This window comes from Callithrix jacchus, chromosome 1 (assembly GCF_049354715.1).
Source record: "Callithrix jacchus isolate 240 chromosome 1, calJac240_pri, whole genome shotgun sequence".
In the NCBI taxonomy this organism is placed as follows: Eukaryota; Metazoa; Chordata; class Mammalia; order Primates; family Cebidae; genus Callithrix; species Callithrix jacchus.
This window is the reverse complement of record NC_133502.1, coordinates 16,193,905-16,206,289: the sequence shown is the minus strand read 5'-3', so window position 1 is coordinate 16,206,289 and position 12,385 is coordinate 16,193,905. Positions and strand designations below refer to the sequence as shown.

Here is a 12,385-nt window from a genome sequence, read left to right as displayed (position 1 = left end):
ATGTTTATACAAGTTTTATTTTATTTTTAATTGCTGTGGGTACATAGTAGATGTGTAATATATATTTATGGGTTACAGATTTTGATACAGAGATGCAATGTGAAATACACACATCATGGAGAATTTATCCTTTGCATTATAAACAATCCAATTACACTCTTTATCTTTTATATAAATTTTAGAATTAGCTCATCAATTTCTACAAAAAAAACCTACTGAGATTTTCATTAAGATTATGTTGAATCTCTAACTCAATTTGCAGAGAATTAACATTCTAACTGAAAACGATCCATCAAAACATGGTATATCTCTCTATTTAGATACTGAAGTTCTCTCATCAGTGTTTGGAATTTTCAGTGCACTGGTATTGCACATATTGTGTTCAGTTGGACCCTAAGTATTTCACGTTTCGGTGATACTATACATGATACTGGGTTTTTTAATTTAAAGTTCCAGTTTGCCCCTGCCAGAATGCCATTGACGTTTGTGTATCGGCCTTACACCCTAAAACCTTGCTAACCTCATTAGTTCTAGTAAACTTCTGGTAGATTTTCTTAGGATTTTCTATACTGATAATTATTTTAACTGCAGAAAGATAGTTTTCTTACTTTCTGAAGTATATGCCTTTTATTTCTTTTTCTTCCTTTATTACCCTGGCTAGAACCTCCAGAAGTGGGAAGAGTAGACGTCCTTGCCTTGCATCCAGTCTCACGGGGAAGTATTTGATTATTCACCATAACGAGAAGGATATTAGCTGTAGATTTTTCATAGACAGCCTTTTGAATGATTGAGGACATCCTCTTTTATTTCCAGTTTGCTAAGAATTTTTATTAATTTGCTGAATTTTGTCAAGTGCTCATCCTGTATTTATTGAGATCATCATGTGGTTTTTCCATTTTAATCTGTTTCTATGACAATTCATTGACTGATTTTTAAATATTAAACTACCTCGATAGCTGGGTCTTGGCATGTGCCTGTGGTCCCAGCTACTTGGGAGGCTGAGGCCTTGCTTGAACCCGGGAGGCGGAGGTTGCAGTGAGCAAGATCGCACCACTGCACTTCAGCCTGGGCAACACAGTGAGTCTCTGTATCAGAAACAAACAAAAAACAGAAGTAACAGCCAAACGAACCTCTGTGCCTGGGGCCACACTCAACACACTCAAATGGCTCTCATCGCACAGATGCTAATATCTGGCTCCGTAAGATACCATAGAAGACCCTTGGAGGTCTGGGCCTTTCCCTGCCCACTGGTGTGCTTACTGTTCCCCTGACAGCCCACCGTCCCCTCTGCTCAGGTCCCCCTCCCTTCCTCACCCACCCTCCACCTGACCTGCCTGCTCCTGGGTATCCCCAGAGGCTCTGCTGCTTGCCTGGGTCACCCTCTCCTGCAGGTGACTTGATGCCTGGTCCTGATGTGGGACTCATTGTCCCAACTGCAGAGTGCCCTCTCATCAGGGCTCAGCATCTCTGCCGCCCCACAAGGACTGTTGTTTTTTCTGTCTTTGGATGCCTGGCCTGTTGTAGATGCTCAGTATCTCCTGAATGAGTGAATGAATGAATGACCCGCCAGCCAGCCTGGACGTCCTGAGCACTGGGCAGATGATCTTAACAGAAATGTTAAGTGGCTGGCAGGTACTCCTTGCCTTAGAAAAACTACATCTAGCTTTGGTTTTTAAAGTTGGAAAGAGAAGGACTCAAAGCACGGCCCGTTGCACAGGGATAGGTGGAGTCTGATGACATGACTGCACTAGTCTTGCCCCCTCTGTGAGGCAGGGACCTGCTCCCTAGGGAATTGCCTTTAAATGGGGGCAGAGGGAAGGAGAGAGAAATTCCTTAACCTGAAAATAAGTGAAACAATTGTTATGTTAAAACAATACCAAGTTGCATGAATTTTAAAGAAAAACCCTGAACATCCAAGGGACAGGAGCAGATTCTTTGGGCAATTGTGCCCTACTCCGTGGCCCTCCTCTGCCTGGCCCAGGTGCTTCCTGGACAGCACAGCCTGGGGGGCCTGGATTGTAGGGGACCCACTCAAAGGACCAGTAAGGAGTTGAACATTTTTAAGGTGCTTCCAACTAGGACTTTAGTTACCCCTTAGCTGTCTTGTGATTATTGACGCATGGCCCCCCAGGAGAAATCCTTTTTTCCTTCTTTTCTGGGAAGTTGCTGAGAGCCGAGGTGAAGTCTGTTCACACCAGCTCCGGCAGGTAGGAAGGAGCTAGTGGCCTCCTCACCTTGCCACTTACGCCAGGCCCTTGCCAGGGAAAAGGTTTTCTTGGCTTGGACAGCTTAGGAGCAGAGAGGAGAGTGTCTTTTTTTCCCCCTGTTTATATATACATTATGGTGTTTTTTGTTTGTTTTTTAATTAAGAAAGTAGTTATAGATGAGAGAAATGACAAAACTTTCATAGACCCCTCCCAAAAAAGTTAAATGTGTCACATGTTTGAGCTGTTCATTTCAGAAAATGGCTGAGTAAACATGATTTTAACTTCCTAATGAAAGAACACTGTAAATTTTTGGGAAAAAAAAAAAAAACAAACTCCAAAATGTAAAGCAAAGCTGCTGTTCTGCTGTTTCTGAAGCAAGTGGATTGGAGGAAGTGCCTCAGCCGGGAGGGCCGCCTCTCCCTGCTGACCACACAGCAGCCGCCCGGGCCTTGCACATTTTCACAGCCCATTCCGCTGTCTCGGGAGTGGCCCATGCGTGTGCTTTTAAATGCTTTCAGAAGCCAAGTATATACCCAAATGTGCTTTTAAATAATATCTAGGGTCCTGGGATCCACCCCCAACACTGGGGAGGCCAAGGAGTTTTAAACCCAAAGATGGGTGTGCTTGGCTTCAGCCTGGCCTGGCTTTTGTCAGTGGTTTCTGGCTGTAATGGAGCCTTTAAAAGTGGTTTTGCTTTGTTTTTGGTGAGGGTGCGGGGTATAATTGGGTCGGATTTAATTCATTCAGCGCATCCAGTTTCCTGAGAAGGGCCAGTACCTCCAGCTCAATGCCTTTTTCTGGATGTTTTGGCCTCAGAACTCGGGCTGCTGCCAGCACACACTGGCCAGGAGTGCGTTCAGGACTCATAGAAATGTGGCAGATGGACCCACTCTACGCAGGGAGTGTGGAAGCTCACTCAGGGAAACACCCTGAGTTGCCTCCCCTGTTCCCTTCTTTCTTGTAGTTCAGAGTCTTAACTTCTCTCTCAGCCATTTAAATCGAATTTAACTTGGGATAATTATTCAAGCACTGAAAGGATTTGAATGCTTTGGGAACAAAGTAATTCATACAAAAAACTTAATCGGGCCTAATTTTGAGTTCTATGCTTTTAACTTTAAGAATGTTTCCTTTTTCCAAATGTGTGAAAATAGCATCATGTGTGTGCGCGCCGATGTGTGTTGGGGATGAGGTCCCATCTCTTTGAGTGCACTGATGTAAGCAATGGACTTTTCTGAGTTGCTTTCCTTTCTTTCGTCTGCCACCTCTGGCTACGTGATCTCCGGGTAATCAGCATCTCTTTGGAGGTTTAAACTGGTTTTAATACTATTCTTAGCGAAAGGCGATGCAGAAGGCAAACCTGTTATTGCACCAAAAGGAATTCTGCCTTACAGAGCCCGCTGGAGGCGGCATCTGGCTGGACACTGACCCAGTCCCCTGCTGTTGGCATGGGAAGCCGCGTGGCTACAGTATAACTTGTTGCCCAGCTTTCAGTGGCCAGTTGGGTTTGCGGTTCCTTTTAGCTCCTGATTTCATGTTTCTGGGCAGTGGGATGTGGGGCCCTGGCTGGCAGTGCCAACCAGCAGCAAGCCCTGGGTTAGGATGATGCTGTGCTGGTTTGAGGTCGATAAGCAGGTTGGGCCACATGGGTGGTGGTTTATTGATTTACTTTTTTGAGGAGTTTCACTCTTGTCGCCTAGGCTGAAGTGCAATGGCGTGATCTTGGCTCACTGCAACCTCCACCTCCCAGGTTCAAGCGATTCTTCTGCCTCAGCCTCCTGGAATAGCTGGGATTACGGCCATGCACCACCGCATCTGGCTAAGTTTGTATTTTTAGTAGAGACTGGGTTTTACCATGTTAGTCAGGCTGGTCTTGAACTCCTGACCTCAGGTGATCCACCCACCTCGGCCTCCCAGAGTGCTGGGACTACAGCCATGAGCTACTGGCACCCAGCCCATGGGTGGTGGTTTCTAAGCTGTGCCCAGGCTCCACACATAGTGGAGGTGGCATCCCTAGGGATTTTAAATTTGACATCTTGCAGTTGTATTTGGTGGTTATCTTTGAAAGTAGTCTCTGAAATACTTTAATTCATGCTGATCTATTTATTCTGCTCCATGATGTTGGGTGGTGGCCCCCTGGTTGGCTCTTCTGTGGACCCTGTGCCCCCTGGATGCGCCTGCAGTCTACCCACCCTGTTGTGGCTTTGCCTACTTGGCCTGGGTCAGGTGGGCCTCTTCCCAGATGATTAACAGGCGTGTGGCTTTGATCTCTGTTTATTGGCTCTCAGTTCTTAAATTTTTTTAATTTTATATTTTGGGGGCATATAATTGTGCATGTTTATGGGGATCTCACTATTTTTCTACCCACTGTGTCCAGCCTCTCTCTGGGGGACTTGAACCCCTCAAAGCAACCAGATGGTGAAGCTGCCAAATACAGGGTATGCCGGCCCAAGCCTCACCAGGGGCTCGCTGGTATCTGTAATTTCTCTCTCTTCACTTTTAAGTAGGTTTAACTTCTAAAATGATTATCTGAGAGCCGTTTGAACATTCTTATATTTATTCCCATCTTTCTAGAATATTCTGTCAGCAAACCACCTAGAGAATCACCGTGATATTTTGTAATTGTTTTGTGTTTCTTCTAACTTTACGTTGGATTCTCCATTTCTCATTTAAGAAGGCAAAACAGTCATATAAAACAAGGTTCAGTCAATACAACCTTCAGATGTTTCTGAAAAACAAAACACTAATGTATATTTATTCCTGTTTCGAAACTCAGTCAAGGTATTTCTAACCCAAAGGTTTTAAATGAAAAGCAGCCATGCTCTAGAAAAATGAACAGCAGAAAGGCACAGGTGGCGTTCCCAGGCCTCCCTTGCCTTCTGCCAGAGTTGAGACAATCCAGACCTTTGGGAGCACACAAGGTAGAAGAGAAGTTGCCTGCCATCAGCCAGACCTGGGTGTCCTACTTAACAAGCGGAGGGCGGGCTGGGACAAGCCACAGATTCTTGGCTTTTCCCGGCTGCCTGGGGTTTTGCCGCCCCAGGCAGAATAAACATATTTTGAGCAACTGCCAGCGTGTGATTGCTGCACCATCTTCCAGCAGGCCTGGAACAATATTCTAAAAGGCAAACCATTTACTGTGTTTCTTCCTGGGAACTCACTGCTTGGTCAGCAGCTGGTGTGTGTGGGGTCCTTGGTGGGCAGAGAAAGCCCTGGTCCCCATCCTGGTGCCCAGGCCTGCAGTGCTCACGGCTGCCTCATGCCTCCCGGCCTGCTCTACCTTGACCCCGCTGCTCTCTTTCCACACAGCCGGGTGGCAGAGAAGTCTCGTTCTTGTCTTATTGAATATCTCCAGAAAACAACTGAGCGTAAGGGAAGCCAGCACAAATCTGCAGGAAGGCTTTGGACAGACTTGGGTGCTTGTGGAAACCCTAAAGAAAAGATGAGCTTCAGCTTCAGCTTCTGATTCTGGGCTGTGAAGCTTGCTGAGCGCTGACAAGAGCGCACAGTAAGGGCAGCCCAGGCCTGCACAGGCCCTGCGGCCTCCGGTGAGCTCAGTCAGTCTTGGTTTTAGGTCACCTTTCTCTGAGGTGTAATTTACATACAACAAGATCCATAGATAAAGTGCACAGATAGATAGGTCAATTATTTTGACAAACGTATCCCCCATGGAACCACTGCCCAAATCAATACAAAGAACACTTTCATCCTCCCGGAGGGCCCTGTGCCCTCAGCAGTGAGTACCCCACCCCCTCTGGTCTGGTCTCTGGAGGTGAGTTTTACGGGCTGTCAGTGGCTGTAATGGGCTGAGGCTTAGCCGGTGCCATCCCACCTGGCTGCTCCACACTCCTGCTTCTGCCCTGCTCCCGGGCCTGGTCTGAGGGTCTGGCGACCTGGCTCTCTTGTGGGAAGGAAGAGGTGGCAGAGTTGGCACTGAATCCAGGGCCTGTGAATGTGCCCCCTGGGCTGTATTTGAACCTGTGGGGTTTGAGAGACAAGGAGAACTTGAAAGATTCCCAACAGCCTGAAGGCCCATGGTGCCTCTGTGAGAATCTGGGCTTCGTGGGATGGCCCCGTGGCTTACTGCAGTGTTTACGAAGTGCCTACTGCATGTGCCAGGGCACACCAGATGACATAGGGGGGTGAAAAGAAGAGAAGGCAAGACCCCGCCCTCAAGGAGCTGTGGATTAGAGGCGTGGCAAGGATGGGCCATGCGATGCCCTTGTTGAAAAGCCAGAAAAGGTGCACTCCTTCCCCCTGCGGACTCGCGACCCACCCTCTCAACTTGGCCTGGAGGATTTTAGTTGCTAAAAGCTAAACATTATTTTCTTATATATGCCAAATTTTGTTTTACTATTATTTCTTTGTTATTTATTCAGAGACAGGGTCTCACTCAGGCCCAGGCTGGGTGCAGTGGTGAGATCATGGCTCACTGCAGCCTCGACTTCCTGGGCTCAAGTGATCCTCCCACCTCAGCCTCCCAAAATGCTGGGATTATAGGTATGAGCCACGGCACCCAGTCTATTTCCATATTATTAAATTCTCGGCATAGAGTTTTTCATTCATCTTTACATTGTGCAATATCAGTTTTAAGTTTCAGTGCATGTATTCAATGCATTTAACTCATGAAATCACAGAAGTGACAGCTTTTCATAACTTATTCATCCATATTTATTTCATTCTTATCAGAAAATTAGCTGTTTTCCCCCCTTTTGAGATGCACAGATTCTACCAACATTGTCTGCCTTCATCTGCTGATGGAGGAAAGCAGAGAGGGGAAGGCACGGTGGGTAGCCCAGCAGGTTGCCCTGGCCTTCTGTGTCATTTTCTGAGTATGTGGTTGGCTGACATGTGGGTAGGGAGGGACATGGTGGAGCCTTTGGTGTCTGTGTTCTCAGAACCCTTCCTTCCTCCTTTTGCGGGGGGACAGGTTTCACTTGCATTGGGAAGCACAGTGGCTCACCTGGCCTCCCCCCAATGCCAGAACCCCCTATATCCTGGGTCCACCATGATCCCATGCTCCTGGGCTCTCCCCCGCTCACGGGAGTGCTATGTTATCCCAGCAGACTTCGCTTACAAAACACGAAGACAAAACGGGGAATTTCAGGACAGTGGCAGTGTCTGAGTGCGTTCCATGGCACAAGCCAGGCGGGTAGCCAAGGGGTGCTCAGTGAACCCTGAGGGCACCTTCTGGACTCTGAAGGCCACGGTGGATGTGACTGCAGCCTGGTGTTGGGGGCAGCCCAGGCCACTGGCTGCCGGGGACCATGGAGTGGTTGGGGCAGTGAGGGATGCCCTCCGCCAGGGGCCCCAGAACGTGGAGGTTGGGAAGGTGGTGTGGAGGCCCTGCCACCCTTGCCTGGGTCACCTTGTGTGAGTCACTTCATCTCTGCCCCAGGTTCCCCATCTACAACATGGGGGAGAAGCTGGGAGAAAGGCGACCTTGCTATGTGGTTTGGGCCACCAGGTGGAGAATGTGAGTGGAGCATTTGGCATGGGGTGGGCATGGAGTCAGGGCTCTTCCTTGAGGGCAGCGTTGACCCGTCTGAGCCACAGGTAGGGCCGCAAGTAGAGCCAGGTTCCTGAGGCCATGCCTGCAGGTTGGGGGCCGTGTGTGATGAGGCTGACAGCGTCTCAGGTGTCAGACTGCTGGCCACCTGCCCAGCATGTGTTTCTGGCTCTGGCTCCTGCTGCTGGCCTCTGCTGTGTCTTCTGAGCATCCCACTGGGAGGCAGCAGGGGCTGCCAGCACCTCTGCTCCTGCAGCCACGCCTGGAATCTGGGGCCATGGCCCTGGCCGTTTCTCCATCCTGCCTGTTTGCATAGAGCTCATTCCCTGGCCTGGCATCATGGGATTTTCCAGCGATTCCTTTCCATACTCAAAGACATGGGGATGCAGGGAACGGTCATGTCTGAGTTGTTGGTCACTGTACATTTTAAAGGTGGCAACACAATTGCCTTTAAAGTGATAGGGCATGAAAAGTTATTTATATTTGGCCAAAGAGTAAAATCTCAAGGGATGGTTGCTGAGGAGCATTTAGGGCGCCCGGTATGGCAGCAGGGACTACCAAGCGCCCGTCTGATTTCCCAGACCCGTGATTGTTCAGTGTCTTGAGTGAAGTGTGGAGAGGAGGCCCTGGCCTCTGATTTCAAAGGCGCCAGTGTTTTACCAGGGCCTGCTCGGATAATGGAAGAAAGGTGTTTTGCCAGGGACTTTTCCGGGGTATGCAGTGGTGCTGGTAAGGGGTCTGCCTTAGCAGGAAGCCCTTGTCTTTGCTGTAAAGAAACTAGCAAGCGACAAAATGAAAGCATCAAAGCGCCAACAGGATGTGGCCGAGCACTCCCTGGCACGTCGCCCCAAGCCACGCGGGGAAAGAGTGACCTTAGGGCCCGCCTCATGTGCACAGGCCGGGCTCAAGTTGAAAGTTCAAGGCATTTTGTTTTTTCACCTGTTTCCTACAGTTCTAAGAAACTTCTGAAGAATTAATGTGTAACTATATCAGACACTCGGCGTTTTCTCCAGGGAAAATAATGTTACAGTGGGGGAGCGAGGGGAAGTGGCTGTTGAAGAGAGACACAAGGTTTCCATGAAATAAGAAAAGGCCCCTCTTGGGGTAACATGCACAGCATTGCATGTGCTGCTCACTCCGATTCCACCATGTAGAGTGGCTGTGTGTGCTCAGGGCTGGCGCCGGGTGTGGCTGCTGGTGGTCACCGAAGGACGAGGGCAGCAGTTGGAAACCAGTGTACAGCCATGATCGCCATGCCCTTCATGAGGCTGGTGGGCCCAGGATCTGCTGGGGCCAATTTTGACATGAGATGTTGAGTGACAAAAGCAAATTCATGCAGCAAACATAAAGACAGAGAGAAATTCTTTGCCGGGCCATCCTCTGGACCAGGAGTTTCTGATTCTACAGCTATTTCTCCCCCGCCAGTGGCAGAGCCCCTCTGGCAGGGGCCTGAGTTTCACGTTACCCAAGTCCAAATCATTTTCCTTTTTCTAACTAAGCCTTAACTTGCCAACTGGCAGTATGCGTTATTAGTAGCTTGATTTATCACATGGAGAAAACAGACGCTTTGACATGATGACATACAGATTTTACTACATTTCCTCCGGTCACAAAGTTTTCCTATGTACAAGATGAATATTTTCTTGAGGCATCTTTTCATAAAGGTGGTTTTTGTGTTCGAAGCTGGTGTCTATTTAAGATCCTTTTGTAAATTGGTTAAACACAAGCCCCTTCCTTCTCCTGCTCTGTGTTTGCAGGCTTTTAAATGTGCACCGGCCATATGAGGTGGTTGTGATGTGTAAACTCTCATCACTAACTCTTAAATCCTGCCTTTTACACTCTTGCCACCAGGTGGCTAAGAAAAATATCAAGCAAGAAAAATCTAACAGTTATGCAAAGGACTGGTAATCACTTTCAAATTCTGCCTGGGTGATGAAATACGAAACTGTAGATGGACTATGCTTCAAGAACTGCTGAGTAAGTGACCGGCATTTCAGGCAGCTCCAGGCCAGGTGGACGCTCAGGAGTGTGTTTATTTCCTCAAATATTGGCAGTGTGAAACCAGATTTCACTGAACTAAAGCTTTTCGAGGCTCTCTGAGCCTGTTCCACCTCCGTGCTGTCCCCTGGGTGTCGATATTGTCCGGGCCAGTTGGGTTTGGGACAGAGGTTCAGCTTTGGCCTCTTTGATTCCAGAGTGGAGGGTGCCCGAGTCCTGACCACAGCAGACCTCCCTCATCCTTAACATATCGGCGTCAGGGAACGATGTCTGCAGAGCTGTTCAGTGCCCTCAGTTGGCTCTAGGAACCCACAGTAAAACTCTCCAGACTGAATGTTAACCTCTCCTGCGTGTCTTTGATTCTTCGTATTAATGGTAAGATGCTATAAGGAAACCCATGCACGAGGCATGATGATGTAGCGAGCTGGAACACGCTTTGTAGATTTACTTTCATGGACTTCATCTGTTGGAGTAAGGCCGGCATCCTAGGACGCAAACCCGACTCTCCCCCAGTGTTTCCATGGCATCATGAAGGACCATCTTGTCCCATGAAACAAACCCCACTCGTCTTCTCGCTGCCGGGTCAGCGGCTGCTCCGCTTCTCTGCACTCTGGGTTGCTCTTCAGTTCTCTCACTCACTAACTGGGACCAGCAGCCTCTTAGGTGTACAGCATTTTATTCATGATTCGCTTTTCTGATTCAAAGTGAACCCGAGCGCCTTAATCCTTTAATGGGAATTAATTGTTTCAGTGCTTAACGCTGATCCTCGCTCAGCCCCATGGGGACAAGTTTCTTCCTGTTAGTATCTCTGTGTGTTGTTCAAAACACAGAAAGGTGATGATGTTTTCCTTATGAAGAACTGAGAAATACCAGATATTTTTTATTGCATAAGTAGTGTTCTCAAACTAATTTTGTATTATGGAGGATATGCCTACTGAATTCAATACATAAAATGTAGAAAATTTTAGGTTGGTCATTCTGGCAGTCTGGTTTCTTTCCTAGAAATGAAGGGTTTTTATTGCCTGGTTTTCTTTTAGAGAAATAAGATATCTTCTGCAGAAGACAGATTTTCCAGAGTTGGAATTAATCTTCTGTGGCTTAATCACCATCATTTCTATGTAATATCACCTTCCCAAGCATTTTTCTTGGTTTTCAAAAATCATTAAGGCCACAACCACTACTTGATATTGCCTGATGGCCTCTCCCAATTATAATGTATTCATTTTTATTTTTTACGGGGCTTTATTGAGAAGACTATAGCTAGCAGATATTTCTAGAAGAAGATCTTGATAAAGGATGGAGTTGAGGTGGAAACCTGAGGAGGAAGCAGGGATAAGGAAGGGCCCAGAGGAAGAGGGAACTCACATTCATCAGACGCTTATGCCTGCACAGTCAGCAGTCAGTGGAGGTCAACTCTTTGGGGCAAATAGGAGGAAATGGAAGCTCAGGGACTTGAAATAACTTCCACAGGCCTGGAGCGGTGGCTCACACCTGTAATCCCAGCACTTAGGGAGGCTGAGACAGGCAGATCACATGATGTCAGGAGTTCGAGATGAGCCTGACCAATATGGTGAAACCCCAACATTAAAACAAACAAACAACAAACTTCCCCAAAGACCCACAGGTCAAAGGGGGTAGAGGCAGGAATTCAATTCAGGCCTGTTATAGTGCGTTGTTTTACATGTGACATGCACTCTGTCCCTCAATGCCCAGCTACAGAATTCTGAGGTTACCTTTCCTGATTTTGGCCCTGCAAGGGCTGGGCTCACACTGTATTGATGCAGCAGGGCTGACTTGGGGATAGTGATTTCACATTAAAGCAGAGACCAAGAAAAATCTTTGTTTTAATCTGGAAAAACCCCAATGGCTCACCTACAGCCATTTCTAACCATTACTTATTAAACCAAGCCCTTACATTTTATCTAAGACTCTGACTCTAACCCTGTGCTGTAGAAAAAACAAACTAGCATGGTAAGAGGGAGCAGGGTTGAAGACACAGTAACATGCGTCTCTCAGAAGGTGGCATCCCCTTCTGCAGTGGTAGTGCTGCCCTCACAGCCCCACCCAGGGGCCTGGTGAACCCAAAGAGAAGCCTGACATTCTCCCAGCCGGAATTAATCACAGGCACATTTTGGTGTGGTTCTAAGAGGCATCTGACCAGTGTAATAGACTTTTCATGTGTCCTCTTGGCCGTGATCCTCACAGCAGCCCTTGAAGATGGGCGGAACACGAGAGACAAGGAACAAGAGGCTCAAAAAAACAACAAACGAAACCCAAAACTTAGCAGAGGAAAGGAACAGTAATGATAAGAGCAGAGATAAACAAAAGAGAGAATTTTAAACAACAGAGAAAATCAATTACACCAAGAGTTGGCTGTTTGAAATGATTAACAAAATTGACAGACCTTTAACTTAAAAAGAGAGAAAGGCCCAAATAACTGAATCCAGAAATAGACGAGAGAACATTATAACACATCTTACAGAACACACATCTTGCAGAAATAAAGAGGCCAAGAGAATATTATGAACAATTAAATGAAATGGACAAATTCCTAGAAAAACACAACCTACCAAGACTGAACAGACCTACAACTAGTAAAAAGACCGAAGCAGCAGTCAAAAATCCCCCAGAAAGAAAAGCCCAGGGCCAAACATTTACAGAATTAACAGCAGCC

The 12,385-nt window shown here is 47.4% G+C and overlaps 1 protein-coding gene across 6 annotated transcripts in view; it reads left to right on the top strand.

Moving 5' to 3' along the window:
- Positions 1-12,385, top strand: part of GGACT (gamma-glutamylamine cyclotransferase) — a 109,277-nt gene that overhangs the window by 33,114 nt on the left and 63,778 nt on the right. The window lies entirely within an intron of this gene.